The sequence below is a fragment of the Podarcis vaucheri genome, assembly GCF_965113315.1.
Source record: "Podarcis vaucheri genome assembly, chromosome: 1".
Lineage (NCBI taxonomy): Eukaryota > Metazoa > Chordata > Lepidosauria > Squamata > Lacertidae > Podarcis > Podarcis vaucheri.
The window spans coordinates 139,006,281-139,021,834 of record NC_138759.1 but is presented as its reverse complement, the minus strand read 5'-3'; the positions used below and the strand labels follow the sequence as shown (position 1 = coordinate 139,021,834).

General features: G+C 48.1%; 1 long non-coding RNA gene across 9 annotated transcripts in view; it reads left to right on the top strand.

The window, feature by feature from the left end:
* Positions 1-15,554, top strand: part of LOC309535362 — a 183,976-nt gene that overhangs the window by 138,381 nt on the left and 30,041 nt on the right. For all 9 annotated transcript variants that reach the window (XR_014221211.1, XR_014221212.1, XR_014221213.1 and 6 more), the window contains one exon: positions 4,330-4,431. This is a non-coding gene — a long non-coding RNA (uncharacterized lncRNA). The remainder of the gene's footprint in view (positions 1-4,329; positions 4,432-15,554) is intronic.

Below are 15,554 nucleotides of genomic sequence, written 5' to 3'. Positions count from 1 at the left end.
TATTGGCCAAGGGAGCCGGCGTACAGCTTCCAGGTCATGTGGCCAGTATGACTAAGCCACTTCTGGCGAACCAGAGCAGCGCACAGAAACACCGTTTACCTTCCTGCCGGAGTTGTACCTATTTATCTACTTGCACTGTGTGCTTTCAAACTGCTAGGTTGGCAGGAGCAGGGACCGAACAACGGGAGCTCAAACCTTTGCAGGGATTCGAACCGCCGACCTTCTGATCAGCAAGCCCTAGGCTCTGTGGTTTAACCCACAGCGCCACCCGCATCCTTATACTAACTGCTTTAATAGACCAAGACACACTATTACTGAAATGTATTGAGAATTCACATGTTGCAATAAATCATTTTATCATTATTATTAATGAACTGAACTGCAGGGTCTGGCGTGCCTTGGGATAGAAGTATATTTTAACAATTAGCTTCCACACACAAATGCTTCAGGTCTGCTCTGCAAATCGTTTATTTAAAGTTATTACCCATCCTGATGGTAGCAATAGGTTAAAAGATGTAAAATTTCCAAATAAAATCAGATTTCAGAGAGCTGAAACACGTCTAACAATAATCCTTCCTTCCCTGTTTCCCCTCACTTTACTGCAGTCACCGAAAGCTGTCCCAAATTAAAAGTTGCAAGTTGCTTGGACTGCATAGCTTTAGGTTATTCTATGTTTGGGGGCTATTTACACTTACCATCTTTCCATATTTTTTGTTCTCAAACAGTAATAGTTCAGAAACCAAGCAGGTTATATTAAATATAGCCAGGATGATTCCCTCCCCTATCGGCTAAATCATTCCACACTCATGAATATTCAAGCCTCTTCTGCCATTTCGTTTCCGACTCTCCCAAAGTCAGCTTTAGTTATTTCGAATGCATTTGTACTCTCTTCAGAATTTCCATCAATGTAATGAATATGTTGAGAAGCACAAAACTGATCATTGGGATTCTCTGCATTTTATTTCTAGTGAGCATTTTGGCTTCACCCCAAAGACTGCACTCTGTGTCTAGAGAGCCCTTCTGCCCATCCAGATCCAGTGCGCCCAGAACGCCAAGCCGTGTCTCAGCACAAAGGCGCCACGTGGGGCCTCCTGGAGCCAAGAACAGGAGTTGCGTTGCTCCTCCCCTGCTCCCGCTGCACTTGAGCCAGCTTTCGCTTAACGCTGGGGCACACTTCCCCGGGGGAAACCTCTCTTTAGCACCCAATGGGAGCAAACTGCAATCGGGGTTTCTCCAGGTTGACATTTGCTCCGATTTAGCGTTAAAGAGCTGGTTTTCCCTGAGAAAGGAGCAGGACAAAGAGAAGACTTCTTGGGCTCATGCCTAGAAAGCAAGGTTCAAGTGGAAAACCACTCAGATCCATGTTTTCTAGGCAGAAGACAAGTCTGGACAAGCCCTTAATGTTATGTCTGACCCAAGCTCATATTTTAACTCACCCCACAAATCTAAAAAGCAAATAATGTTCTCTTTGGGAGGCCACAGATTTGTTTGTTCACATTAATCCAATGTTTTGGCTTCGTGTTACGTGCAAACTGGGCCACAGTGGCCTGAGATGCGTCTTTTCAGGGCCGACCCTATTCCTGCCACCTTAATCTGTTTGGAGTGTTTTCGATTCTGAATTTTAAATTGTTGTAGCAGCCCTGGGACTTGCTGGTGCAGGTCAGCTAATAAATGTAATCATCGCCATCACCATCAGCAGCTCAATTATTTCTCCCAACCAGGGCAGGATCCTCCCTGAAGACGCTGCTCTGGAGGGACAGCCAAACTCTAGAGCCTCTTCTCAGGGGCAGTAGAAGGCCGTCAGCAACCTTTCGCCCTGTGTGAGTGGAAGCACCTCAGAGTGCAACCTTTGTAGTCCATCTTACACCCAGCGGTTTGAATCAGTGGCAATGCATCTGTGCACCTCATATGGCCCTTGTGGCAGCATTTGAGGAACATTATTCTTAAAGTCTTTTTGAAGGAAATATAGAATCATAGAATCATAGAGTTGGAAGAGACCACAAGGGCCATCAAGTCCAACCCCCTGCCAAGCAGGACACTTGTGTAGAATCACAGAACAGCCTCTTGGAAGACAACCTATGACCTCTTCCATCTGCCCCAGCCTTCTCATTTGAGGACAGTAATAAACAAGGAAACCACATTGTGCAATACTACATGGGGATATAATCCCACAAATCCCTTTTCCTTGAACATTTTGGTTCCATTATCAGCTCCTTTCTCACCATACTGGCAAATGTCACCCTAACAGCTTATAAATTGTGTGGGACAAAGCTTGTGTTATTTGCTAACACAACAAAATGAGTTAACAGAGGCCATTACTGCAAGAAGGGTTTCTAATATATTAGCAAACATGATAATGCAATGGAAAATTACTGGTACTAATTTGACCTCCAGAAATACACTAAATAGAATGTTTGACTCACGGTTGCACTGAATAATTTATCTGCAAATGAAATCTTAGGTTTTTGCATAACCTGCTGGTGGTTTGTGGTTTGGGATGTTTTTATTGTCTATGCATCTCTATTAATCTGACTGATGTAGGCGGTTTCAGATTGTTGATATTTGTCTAAGTGTCTAAAATAAGTGTCTAGAATAAGTTAGATTTACAACTTCATAGCAAGATATTCACAGCTATATAAAACCATGTGAGGAAATTATTTATTCAAGTCCAAGTCCTGAGAGCGTTGCATAGATAAAATTGTAGAAATTCAAAAATAAGGAAAGGGAATTAATTCACTACTGCTTACTGGGCCAGATCTTTAAGGGGGGGGGGGAAGGACCCAGAGTCTCTTGACTGCTTTCCTCCAAGTTGTCAGCCATCAGGTCTTCCAGCAACCCACTCGTTCTTCCAGTTGGGACTACTGCTGGATCCATTGCTGTTGCTTGAGACTCTGCTGGGCTTGGTGGCACAAAGTGCCTTCCATCAGCTTGGGCTAGTGGCCCAGTTGCACCCGATCTGTTATCTGTCCTGTCGGTACTTCTAGGTTAGATTACTGCAACACGTTATATGCGGGGTTGCCTCTGAAGAAAGTTAGGAAACTTCAGCTGGTGCAGAATTCAGTGGCCAGGTTGCTCACCAGGGCAAGACGGGTTGAGAGTATATTGCCAATCCTGGCCTCTGTGGCCAAGGCTTTGACCCTGATAGGAGGCAGAGCCTGGGAGCTCCTTGGTGGAGCTGAGTAGCACTTGGCCAGAGCAGAAAGCATCATCTGACAAATGGGGAACAGAGCTTGGCTAGGAGGAGAGATGGGTGAGGTCTCCCCCAAGCTCACATTGGATTAACCAGGAAAGGAGACTCTTCCCATCTAGATCATTCCTTGGAGTCCTGAGGAGAACTGCTTACCACATGGGGAGTCCCCAGGCTTGGGAACCCAGCATGCTGTTAATCAGGACAACTGAGCAATGACGAGGGAGAAGGAGTGGAAGGGACAAACCTCCTTCTTGACACCCCCATGCCAGCTGCTCCCTGACACTTTCCAAAGAAAGGAAAGGGGCTGGTGTGAAGGCTTTGTGGGATGGTGGGTTGATCTGAAAGCAGGAAAGGATTTGGCACAATGCAAGGCTGCTAGGAATCTGCTCAAACTCCCAAGCAACTAGACCATCAGAACCTAGCACTGCATTTGCCCCACCCTGCTTGAAGCCAGGCAGGTCTTCTCCAATATTAGAGTCAGAGATGAGATACTGGCCAGGGGGGACTGTGATGTGTCAAATGATGGAGAGACGGGGAGTAAGTTACATTTGCTGAACGTGGCAACAAGAGAAGGGGAAACTAGCATGTTTTGGACACTTAGGAACATGTTGCCTTCATCCCACCCTGTGCTTGTGCACGAAAGAGCATGAAATATAAGGAAGATCCTTAAATATAACTGGGTGCCCATTTGATTGGATTTGAGTCATTAGCTAGATTTTGTAGGTCCTAAAACTCAGGTGAACTCTGCAAATATTTATTTTATCTATTTATTTAACAAAATATACATATTTGTAAATTTAAAAGGCTAAGCACTTTACAAAGAATATGAAATGTATGCAAAACTGCCAATAAAAAATAAAGTTAAAAACAAGTTTTTAATTTAAAATAGGAATAAAATCAACAGGTAAAATTATAATTTAAATGAAAATTACAGATTAAAATGTACGTCAACTTTACATGCCTGGGTAGGTTTGCCTAAGCAGAAAAGTTTTTTTGCAAGTGTTGAGAAGAAGAGGAAAGGTGACTGTCTAATGCCAATATGAGAATCGGTCCTCCACATGAACCACAATACGCCTTCATGGCTCACTTCAAGCAAAGCAGGAGCAAGAACCATATTCATTTTCTTTTTTTACTTTCAGTAAAAAATTCCAAGAAGACCATACAATCCAATTATTACAGAGGAAGAAATATTTGAAATGGAAGTAAAGAAAACTAATCTCTTGTTTGAGATGAAAACAATGGTGAGTTGGTTCCTGTATGTATAGCATATCTATGTGTGGTCAATAAGGATGTATGTTGTCTGAGAGTAAGAGTCTCTGCCACAATGTGTGTGGCTAGCTGGAAGGAAATCCACTTGATAGCCTGCTTTCAACAGAATCCTCCAACATCCCTATAGTTAGAGAATCGGTGTCTAATATACAACATTCAGTATCTAGGATGCAGGCCATGGCATTTAAGATGGAAATCAGTTCCTGCGGAAGAATTATGCAGTTTGCAAATGTTTGGAAATGCCAGACTGATCCTTGTAATGCTGAGAGACAATTTAGAAAGGAGATAATCCCAATAGGCCACCACTGTTTTCATAATACTAAAATGCATTGCTTTCAGGAGCTACAACATCCACTTGTTGCTACAAAAGAATAGTCATTCAACTGACCTCACTGATTTTGACATTTAAGAATATTAAGGCCCCAAATTGCATATCCTGCTTCTAAACCATTCAGCACTGGCTTCTTGTGCTTTCATATTGTGAAACTGGACCTGCACAGCTACTGTGCATCATTGCCTAATCTAGAAGGCTTCCTTTAAAGCCTTGGGAAAGATTGCTTTCTTACAGCCAAGTTTGAACTTTGAATGAGCCCTCTATTAAGGCTCATCAAACTGCTTTTGCAACATGTTGAAGCAGCAAACCCAGGACAAAATTGTCACGAGGTTCTGAGCAGGTGGCTCCAACTACTCTGAAGGATTTGGGGCAGGGCGATTAATATATGTATCAGTTTTGTGCTGAGAGCCAGTTACAAAACTTGTTTGTTTCATAGCCAGTAAATAAAGGCAGGTAAAGGGTTATTTACTCTGAATTAGTTGAGTGGGAGAGTACAGTCAGCATTCATGACATGCGTGCATTTGGAGAGAAAAATCAAAATGTAGGATTGGGATTAATAAACACCAACCTTTTATTTGCATCACTAAATATCAAACTTTGCAATCTTTAAAGGCATCTAGTGATCTGTAAAATAGTGACATTTGAAGCTGGGGAGAAGTGAAAATTGTATGGCATTTGGCAGGCTGTTAATCATACTCTGGTCAAAATTAGTTTATGTTAAAATATGCTGAAACTAATATCATAGGTAACTTTTGCATTGTTGAAACAGGGACTGCACAATGTAGCACCGGATTTGGTGCGTAAAGGCACATCACAGCAGTCCTCCCTCTAGCTCTTATTCTGACAAATGCACCATAATTTCCAATAATGCAAAAAATGAAACAAAAAACCCTTTCTCTGCAGATGGAAAGAATGTGGATAAAGCTATTTGTATGCACCCAGTAATAAATAAATAAATAAATAAGTTGAACGAATGAGAAGTTTTCAATAACTTCAGAATTAAAATTTTAATTTCAAATTGCTGAAATGCTGCTTTTGAAATTTGATACTCCTAGTTCAAGATAGAAAAAATCTAATTATTAGATCAATATATACTTGCTAACTAGCACATCTTAGTGAGTGTGATGGAGTGTGCTGCTCCAGACAAGCGGACACGGAGCAATGGATCCAAACTACAAGAAAGAAGATTCCACCTAAACATTAGGAAGAACTTCCTGACAGTAAGAGCTATTCGACAGTGGAATTTGCTGCCAAGGAGTGTGGTGGAGTCTCCTACTTTGGAGGTCTTTAAGCAGAGGCTTGACAACCATATGTCAGGAGTGCTCTGATGGTGTTTCCTGCTTGGCAGGGGGTTGGACTCGATGGCCCTTGTGGTCTCTTCCAACTCTATGATTCTATGATTCTATGATTCTATGATTCTACTTTCTTATGTGCAACTTAAGTTTGGATTGGATTTGATATCCCGCCTTTCGCTCCCTTTAAGGAGCCTCAAAGCGGCTAACATTCTCCTTTCCCTTCCTCCCCCACAACAAACACTCTGTGAGGTGAGTGGGGCTGAGAGACTTCAGAGAAGTGTGACTGGCCCAAGGTCACCCAGCAGCTGCATGTGGAGGAGCGGGGAAGCGAACCCGGTTCCCCAGATTACGAGTCCACTGCTCTTAACCACTACACCACACTGGCTCTCTGCACACCTGTTGTTTGAAAGTATATCGCTGTTGCCAAGAGTCTGTTTGGCAAGACATCTTTCTTCCCTAAAATTCCTAGAGGATAGAGCATCTATAAATAGGAATGATGAAATAATTTAAATAATATAGATTTGTTTTATTTAATTTTTTGCAAACAAATTTAGACTATTTCCACATTTTCAATTCAGTCGTGTGACTCCTATAGTTGGAAGGAAAGAACTTTACATTAAAATACAGATACATAAATATTCCTTGTTGCACAATTGCTCTGTTCGACATTTGGGTTCAACAACCCAATGCCGTATTGAAAAACTTCATTTTTAGTATTTATTTAAATAAAAATGAAATTATCCTCCCTCCTTTTCAAAACGGAAAGCCTGAATTGGTCAGTCCATTTCCTTTCTGGAAGCAATGAAGTGACCTTCATAGCTCACTTGAGGTCCTGTCTCTTTAGAGTTATGGTCCATTCCCTTGTTAGTGATAATAAACTGTATTACATTCCACTTCACACTGAGGGAGACGATCTCCATAATGGCAAGTATTTTTTGTTTTAAAAAATAAAAGGTCAGCACATTATTCTCTCTGTGTTTTATAAAAAAAAAAACATAACTAGTTCAAATACTTTCATAGAAGATATATGTCCCCCCCCCAATATTATGTTTTGCACCTAAGTAGCCAACCTAGCAGTTCAAAAGCATGCCAGCGCAAGTAGATAAATAGGTACCGCTCCTGCGGGAAGGTAAACGGTGTTTCTGTGTGATGCTCTGGTTTGCCAGAAGCGGCTTAGTCATGCTGGACACATGACCTGGAAGCTGTGCACCAGCTCGCTTGGCCAATAAAGCGAGACGAGCGCCGCAACCCCAGAGTCGTCCACGACTGGACTTAACTGTCAGGGATCCTTTGCCTTTTTAGCTTGGGAAAATATTAATCTATTCATCAAAGGTACCATATAATTTAATAGCCTGGTCAAAAATGGGAGCTTCAGAATGCTTTGCTCTTCAGCTTGAGGGCAGAAAGGCTCCCATTGCAGGAGCCTCTGAAATATTTTGCACCCTTTGAGTGACCCTTTCAAGGGCCACTCAAAGAGCGTGTGAGAGCTCCAAGGGGCAGGGTGTTTTCTCAACTTGCCAGACTCCCTTCTGGCCCCTCTCAGGTGGGTGCCGTTGCTATTCGAATAGAAGGAGGGAGGTGTTCGTGGTGAGTTCTGGTAGCTCTTTTTCTGGGGAAACAGCACTGCGCAGGGTTGCATGCGCCTAAGGGCATGAAGGTCTTCAGGAAAATTCTAACCATGTTCAGCTGAACATTGCTAGACTATTCCTAGGTACCTTTTAAGGCAAGACTAAAAGTTGGAAGGGGAGGAAAAGTTGGGATAGGAGAGCAAACAACCACAGGATGTTGGGGATGGGGTGGTGCATGTGACTCGATACAGTTTGAACCCTCCCCAAGCATATCACAAAGATTCATAGACCTAATCAACTTGTCTATACAAACCACTATCTCCAATTACACAGTAAGACCTAATTCATTTAAGTAATTCAATTGCATGATTAATAAAAACCACAGTATAGTATTACTAAGGACAGAAAATTGCATTCATAATGTAGATTCTGTGGCTTTAAAGTAATTCTCCAGGAACCTCTTACCTTCTCTCTGCACTATTGGCCTATATGACAGGCCTTAATTAGCACAGATTTTTCACGTTCATGGGTAGATTGGAAATTTGGAGGCAGTTAATGAGAAAGGTCTCTTACCTTGACCAGGCTAAAATTACAGTTAGAGGACATTTGCTTGCTCCAATGGCTCACTGCATACAAATATTTAAATATTAACATACTGCATACACACACACACACACACACACACACACACACACACATACACATATGTGCTGCATGTTAATATTTAAATATTTATTTATATAAATATCCCGTGATCTTTAACATTGCAGTTGCTTAGCACCACCAAAGCTCTCAGGTTATACCAGAAGGATGATGGTGATTGCTGCAATAATTTAATTCAAGAAAAAGATAAATTTGAGAACCCCTCAGAATAGTGAGGAAGGCCTATGGAAGGAGGGTGTTGCATCATGGGATCCTTTCACAGGCATTTCAGGAAAAGTACGCTTGGCCAGGAGGTGCCTGCGGAGCATCAGATAATAATGGATTAGAATCATAGAATCATAGAATCATAGAGTTGGAAGAGACCACAAGGGCCATCGAGTCCAACCCCCTGCCAAGCAGGAAACACCATCAGAGCACTCCTGACATATGGTTGTCAAGCCTCTGCTTAAAGACCTCCAAAGTAGGAGACTCCACCACACTCCTTGGCAGCAAATTCCACTGTCGAACAGCTCTTACTGTCAGGAAGTTCTTCCTAATGTTTAGGTGGAATCTTCTTTCTTGTAGTTTGGATCCATTGCTGCGTGTCCGCTTCTCTGGAGCAGCAGAAAACAACCTTTCTCCCTCCTCTATGTGACATCCTTTTATATATTTGAACATGGCTATCATATCACCCCTTAACCTCCTCTTCTCCAGGCTAAACATGCCCAGCTCCCTTAGCCGTTCCTCATAAGGCATCGTTTCCAGGCCTTTGACCATTTTGGTTGCCCTCCTCTGGACATGTTCCAGTTTGTCAGTGTCCTTCTTGAATTGTGGTGCCCAGAACTGGACACAGTACTCCAGGTGTGGTCTGACCAGAGCAGAATACAGTGGCACTATTACTTCCCTTGATCTAGATGCTATACTCCTATTGATGCAGCCCAGAATTGCATTGGCTTTTTTAGCTGCCGCGTCACACTGTTGGCTCATGTCAAGTTTGTGGTCAACCAAGACTCCTAGATCCTTTTCACATGTACTGCTCTCAAGCCAGGTGTCCCCCATCTTGTATTTGTGCCTCTCATTTTTTTTGCCCAAGTGCAATACTTTACATTTCTCCCTGTTAAAATTCATCTTGTTTGTTTTTGCCCAGTTCTCTAATCTGTCAAGGTCGTTTTGAAGTGTGATCCTGTCCTCTGGGGTGTTAGCCACCCCTCCCAGTTTGGTGTCATCTGCAAATTTGATCAGGATGCCCTTGAGTCCATCATCCAAGTCGTTGATAAAGATGTTGAATAAGACCGGGCCCAAGACAGAACCCTGTGGCACCCCACTAGTCACTCTTCTCCAGGATGAAGAGGAACCATTGATGAGCACCCTTTGGGTTCGGTCAGTCAGCCAGTTACAAATCCACTGAGTGGTAGCATAGTCAAGACCGCATTTTACCAGCTTCTTTACAAGAATATCATGGGGCACCTTGTCAAATGCCTTGCTGAAATCAAGGTAGGCTACATCCACTGCGTTCCCTTCATCTACCAGGCTTGTAATTCTGTCAAAAAACGAGATCAGGTTAGTCTGACATGACTTATTTTTCAGAAATCCATGCTGACTATTGGTGATCACACCTGTCAGGGGTTTAGGAGCAGAGGCAAGGGCAAGGGAGGAAACAGAGAGCGAAGGGGAGGAGGCAGAAGAAAAGATGAGTGATGACGACGACCCGAGATCTCCGAGTCTTTCCAGTGAATCAGAGGATTCACAGAAAGGAGCACCAGTGGCCAGGGCAAGGGGGGAGTCTAGGGGGGCACCCCAGGAAGATAGAGCCAGAGGGGACTCAGAGGAGAGCAGTTGGAAATCGGGACCAGCGTCACCGCCAGAGAGCAGGGAAGAGGAAGGGAGCCAGGGGGCAAGCGCTGGCAGCTCACCACAGGAGGGAGGGCATGAGTCAGGAGTGGCCACACCTCCATCGGGGAGCGAAGAAACGGTTAAGAGGAAAGTGGAAGGTTGGGCGCGCGCGCCAAGTTCAAATGCAGAGGAAGGCGGCGCAGTAAGCAGCCCGGAAAGGGAGCCAGGTCCTAAAGCCCGGCGCAAGGAGGCAGGAGGGTCCGGGTCAGCGTCAGAAGAATCCCGGAAGGAAGAAGCCCCGGGGGGTAGAGGGACCAAGAGGAGGACAGTCAGGCGGAAAAGGTGGAGCAGGGCTAGGATATTAAGTTGGTGCGCACGGGGCGGAGACTCAGACGGAGCTTCGTCGATCTAGCTACTAGACGTAGAGTTGCGCGCAGCAGCGTGAGAATGGAAACTGTAATTCAATAAAGACTTTTACTAAATGATCGCTGGCTAGCGTGATCCTCTGTGAGCTAGGATCTTCAAGCAGCTCTGACAGTAAGCTCCGTCTCCAAATTGTGGGCATCTACAGCCCCGAGGAGGGGAGAGAAACAGGTGCCTACTAGTGAGCTCACGAACAGCAGACGACATGACGGCTGAGCAGCAGATAGAGGAACTCAGAAAAGCAGTGGCACAACTGAATGCCGAGGCTCTCGCATCCAGGAAGAGAGAGGAGGAGGCAGCTGCCGCCTGCAGGGATCTCCAGATCAGGTTAGACGTGCTGACGAAGCAGACACCCCGGCAGGAGGGAATTGGGTTGGCGAGACGAACAGGCGGGCTGGTCTCTCACTTCGATGGGAACCTGCAACAGTATCCCAACTTTAGAGCAGACGTACTGTGCGCACTGCAACTGCTGCATAAAGACTTTAGAGATGAGCAAGAGAGAGTGGGATTCATCATGGCCCATTTGCATGGGGATGCTAAAGCATGGCTACGCAATTTATGGAGGGATAAGGATCCGGCGCTCCAGAATGCAGATGCCTTTATTAAAGCGATGGATGGGTGTTTTTTATCAAGTATTGACGTGGATCTTGCCCGGAAGGAGGTGCATGGGCTAAGACAAGGGAGGGCCAGCGTCAGACAGTATCATGCACGCTTTTTCGCCTTGGTCAGTGCCCTGGAATGGGACAGAGATTCGGCCCCTGTAAGAGACCTCTTTTGGGAGGGGTTGCACAGCTTGATTAAAGATGAGATCGCGAGGGGGGAGAGACCCCGAACCACCCAGGAGGTCGTTCAGAGGGCACTGGCAGTGGGGGTGAGGCTGGAAGAACGTCCGTGGAGCAGGGACGAAGGGCGTGGAGGGCGCGAATCAGCCAGGGGCCCCTCCTTCCTTCCCAGAGAAGCAGCGCGGGCGCAATCCACGCCTCCGCCAGGAGGAGGAGCCGAACCTATGGAGGTTGGAGGTGCAAGGGCTCAGTCAGCAACCAGAGCCCTAGCACCGGCAGCAGTGAAAGCGAAGCCTCCTAGAGGGAACAGGAAGTGTTACGTCTGTGAGGAGCCAGGGCATATGGCGAAAGAGTGTCCCCAGAGGCTCCACAAGCTCACTGCAGCCTCAGCAATGGTGACTGCAGCAACGCAGCAAGGAGAACCACAGCAGGGAAACGACGATGTCTGGCTGGAGGAAGAGGCACTGGGGCCCAGCCAGACATGTCAGTGAAGCAGTCCCCAGAGATTTTACAGCCCGTGAACCCCCTCCCGCCCAAACCAGTGGTGAGGCTCACCGCATCTCTCCAGCTGCCCAATGGAATCACCATGGACGTGCCAATTACCATCGACTCGGGCAGCAACGCGGACTTTATAGGGCAGGAGTTTGTCGACAAGCACGCTATACAGTTGCTGCCTGCCACGCTGCCCCTGCAGGTTGTCACGGTGGATGGAAGGGAGTTGCTAGGGGGGCAAGTGGTGAAGCAGACGCCGCCAATGGTGATGCGACTTGGGAATCACAGGGAAATCATCAGCTTCAACGTCACTCAGCTATCGGACACGCCCATTGTATTGGGCATGAGTTGGCTGGACAAGCACAGCCCGGCGCTGGCTTGGTACCAGAGGCAGCTGACCTTCGGCTCTTCCTTTTGTGCTGAACACTGCATCATGCCCCAGCAGGAAGGGGAGCAAGAGGAGTCACAGCTGCAGCTAGGCACGCTGCAAGCGATTCCCCACAAGTACGCAGAATTTTTGGAAGTTTTCTGCGAGAAGGAGGCGGACAGGCTACCCCCTCACAGACCATATGACTGCAAAATTGACCTGCTGCCGGGGGCGGCGCTGCCCAAAGGGAAGCTGTATTCCATGTCAGAGGACGAGCTGCAGGAACTCAAAGAGTTCTTAGATCATAATTTGGAGCGCGGTTTCATCCGAGAGTCCAAGGCAGCGGGGGGCAGTCCTGTATTCTTTGTTAAAAAGCGAGACACGCCCCAAAAAAGACTGGTCGTGGACTATCGCATTTTAAACAATGGGACCAAGCCGTCGGACTTCCCCATGCCACGAATCGATGACCTCCTGGCGAAGGTGCGGAAGGGAAAAGTGTTCACCAAGTTAGACCTGCGAGGGGCGTACAACCTCATTCGCATGCGGGAGGGAGATGAGTGGAAGACGGCCATGTTCACGCCACTGGGTACCTACGAATACAGAGTTATGCCTTTTGGATTGCAAAATGGCTCCCACGTTTTTCAAGCTTTCATGCATCACGTGTTGGCGGGACTTCTCTACAAGACGTGCGTCTGTTTCTTAGATGACATCCTGATCTTTTCGGAATCGCAGCAGGAGCATGACAGACACGTCAAGGAAGTGCTGACCAGACTAAAGCAACATAGGCTCTACGCCAAGCTGGAGAAGTGCCAATTTGACGTGACGGAGGTGGATTTTCTGGGCTACAAGTTGTCTGACAAGGGGCTCGCCATGGACAGCGCCAAGGTTCGAGCGGTATTGGACTGGAAGAGTCCACGCAACCGAAAAGAGGTCCAAAGGTTTGTCGGCTTTGCGAACTTCTATCGCAAGTTTATCAAGGGCTTCGCTATGCAGACAGCGGCCATCACAGACACGCTTAGCTCCAAGAAAAAGAAGTTCGTTTGGACAGAGGAGGCGGAGCAGTCCTTTCAGGCACTCAAGCGTCTCTTCGCGTCGGAAGAGCAGCTGCTTCACGTCAACCCCAGCAGGCCGATGAGGGTGGAGACAGACGCCTCGGACAGAGCCGTGGGGGCGGTCCTGCTGCAAAAGGACCAGCAGGGGGTGTGGCGGCCAGGAGCGTTTTACTCCAGGAAGCTCAGCAAGTCCGAGCAGAACTACACCATCTGGGACAGGGAGTTGCTGGCCATTCATGCAGCGTTCAAAGCGTGGAGGCACTTCCTGATCGGCGCCAAGCACACGGTGCAGGTTTGCACGGACCACAAGAATCTGGAGCACTGGCGCACGGCACAGTTCCTAAACCAGAGGCAGATACGTTGGGCTGAGTTTTTTGCGAACTTCGACTTCCGCATAGAGTATGTCCCGGGGGACACTAACATCATGGCGGACGCCCTCTCCCGTAAGCCACAGTATCTGGAGGACGCAACGCCAGAGGCCGCCATGCACATCTTCGCACCAACAGTATGGGCGTGCGCCGCGGCCACCGTGGACCTGGAGGCGGTGCGACGAGCGTTGCAGGATGACTCCTTCGCGCAAGCAAAGATGGCAGAGGTGCAAAGGGGCAAGGCTGCGGCCGACGGTTTCCAGCTACGAGATGGATTGCTCATCCGTAAAGGGGCCATCTACGTGCCGGGAGACGACCTTCGCGCCAAGGTGCTGCAGCAGCTGCACGACGCGCCCACGGCCGGGCACTTTGGCAAGGAGAAGACGGTGGAATTAGTAGCCAGGGATTTCTGGTGGCCTGGAATGAGAGGGGAGGTCGCAGACTACGTGGCGAGGTGTGACACCTGCCAGAGGGCCAAACCAGTGCACAGATCGCCGGCAGGACTGTTGGAACCGCTGCAAACTCCGGTCGAACCTTGGGAAAGGGTGGCTCTGGACTTTGTCACAGATCTGCCCAGCTCGAGGGGCAAGACGGCAGTGCTGGTGGTGGTGGACCTGTTTTCCAAGATGGCACATTTCATTCCGTGTGCGAAGGTGGCCACGGCGGAGCAAACCGCCAAACTGTTCATAGACCACGTGTTCAAGGTTCACGGTCTGCCACGGTCTATTCTGTCCGACCGCGGGCGGCAGTTCATCTCGAATTTCTGGCAGAAGCTGATGGGCTTCCTAAACGTCAAGATCAACCTGGCGTCGGCGAGACACCCGCAGACCAACGGGCAAGCGGAGCGGGTCAATGCCATCATGCAGCAGTACCTGAGATGCTATGCGAATCAACAGCCTGCGACGTGGGTGGATTACCTGCCGCTTGCCGAGTTCGCCTACAACAACACGAAGCACGTGTCCACGGGGGTCACGCCGTTCTTCGCCAACAACGGGAGGCACCCCAGAACCTTCCCGGGACTGGAAAGAATGGGGGAGGGGGAGCCGCAGACAGCAGATGCGTTCGCGTCGGAGCTGCAGGAAGTCCACGATCAGCTGAGGCGCCACCTGGAGCTGGCCAAACACGCATACAAGGTACAAGCGGACAGGCACAGAAGGGTTGGCGAAGAGCTCCACGTGGGAGACTGGGTCTGGTTAGCAGCCCACGCAGTGCCGGCCAGGTCGTTGGCCAAGAAGAAACTAGGGCATAAACAACTGGGACCCTACCAAGTCGAAGAGCAGGTCAACCCGGTAGCTTTCAGACTGGCACTTCCGGAGGGTTCCAGAATGTATCCGGTGTTCCACAGATCGGTGCTCACTCCCTACAAGGCACCGCACAGGTTCCAGGAACCCGGAACGGCGCCGAGTCCGGTCAGAGACAGAACGGGGCACGCGGGAGTGGCACAGAAGGAGCGCATCAATGACGTCACGGAGATTTTGGACTCCAGATGGGGGGAAGAGGGGGTAGAATACTTTCTCGCCAAGGAGGGCACCCCGGCCAGTGCGAACAGCTGGGTGCCGGGCTACGCCTTGGACGAACCTCTACTCAAAGACGAGTTTCATGCCCTCTTCCCACATAGACCTATGCCAGCAGACTTTTTCGACGACTGGCTTTTCACGCCCACGCTTTCGGCCAGCACTTTCCGGGGGTTCGACTCGGACGAGGACCCGACACAAGACGTCCGTTCCCCGGAGGGGTCACCCTCGGGATCTGCATCAGAACCCTCGTATTGGTGGGACGATAGACCAGAGGAGCAGTTCCGCAGAAGGTGGCTGGAAGGCCCAGGACGAGCAACGCCGCCAGGAGGAAGTGAGGGAGAGACGGACATGGACGTTTTCGGGGACGACCCTGGTTTCGAGCACGGCGGCACAGAGATGGAAGCGGAGGTGACCGTCGTCGA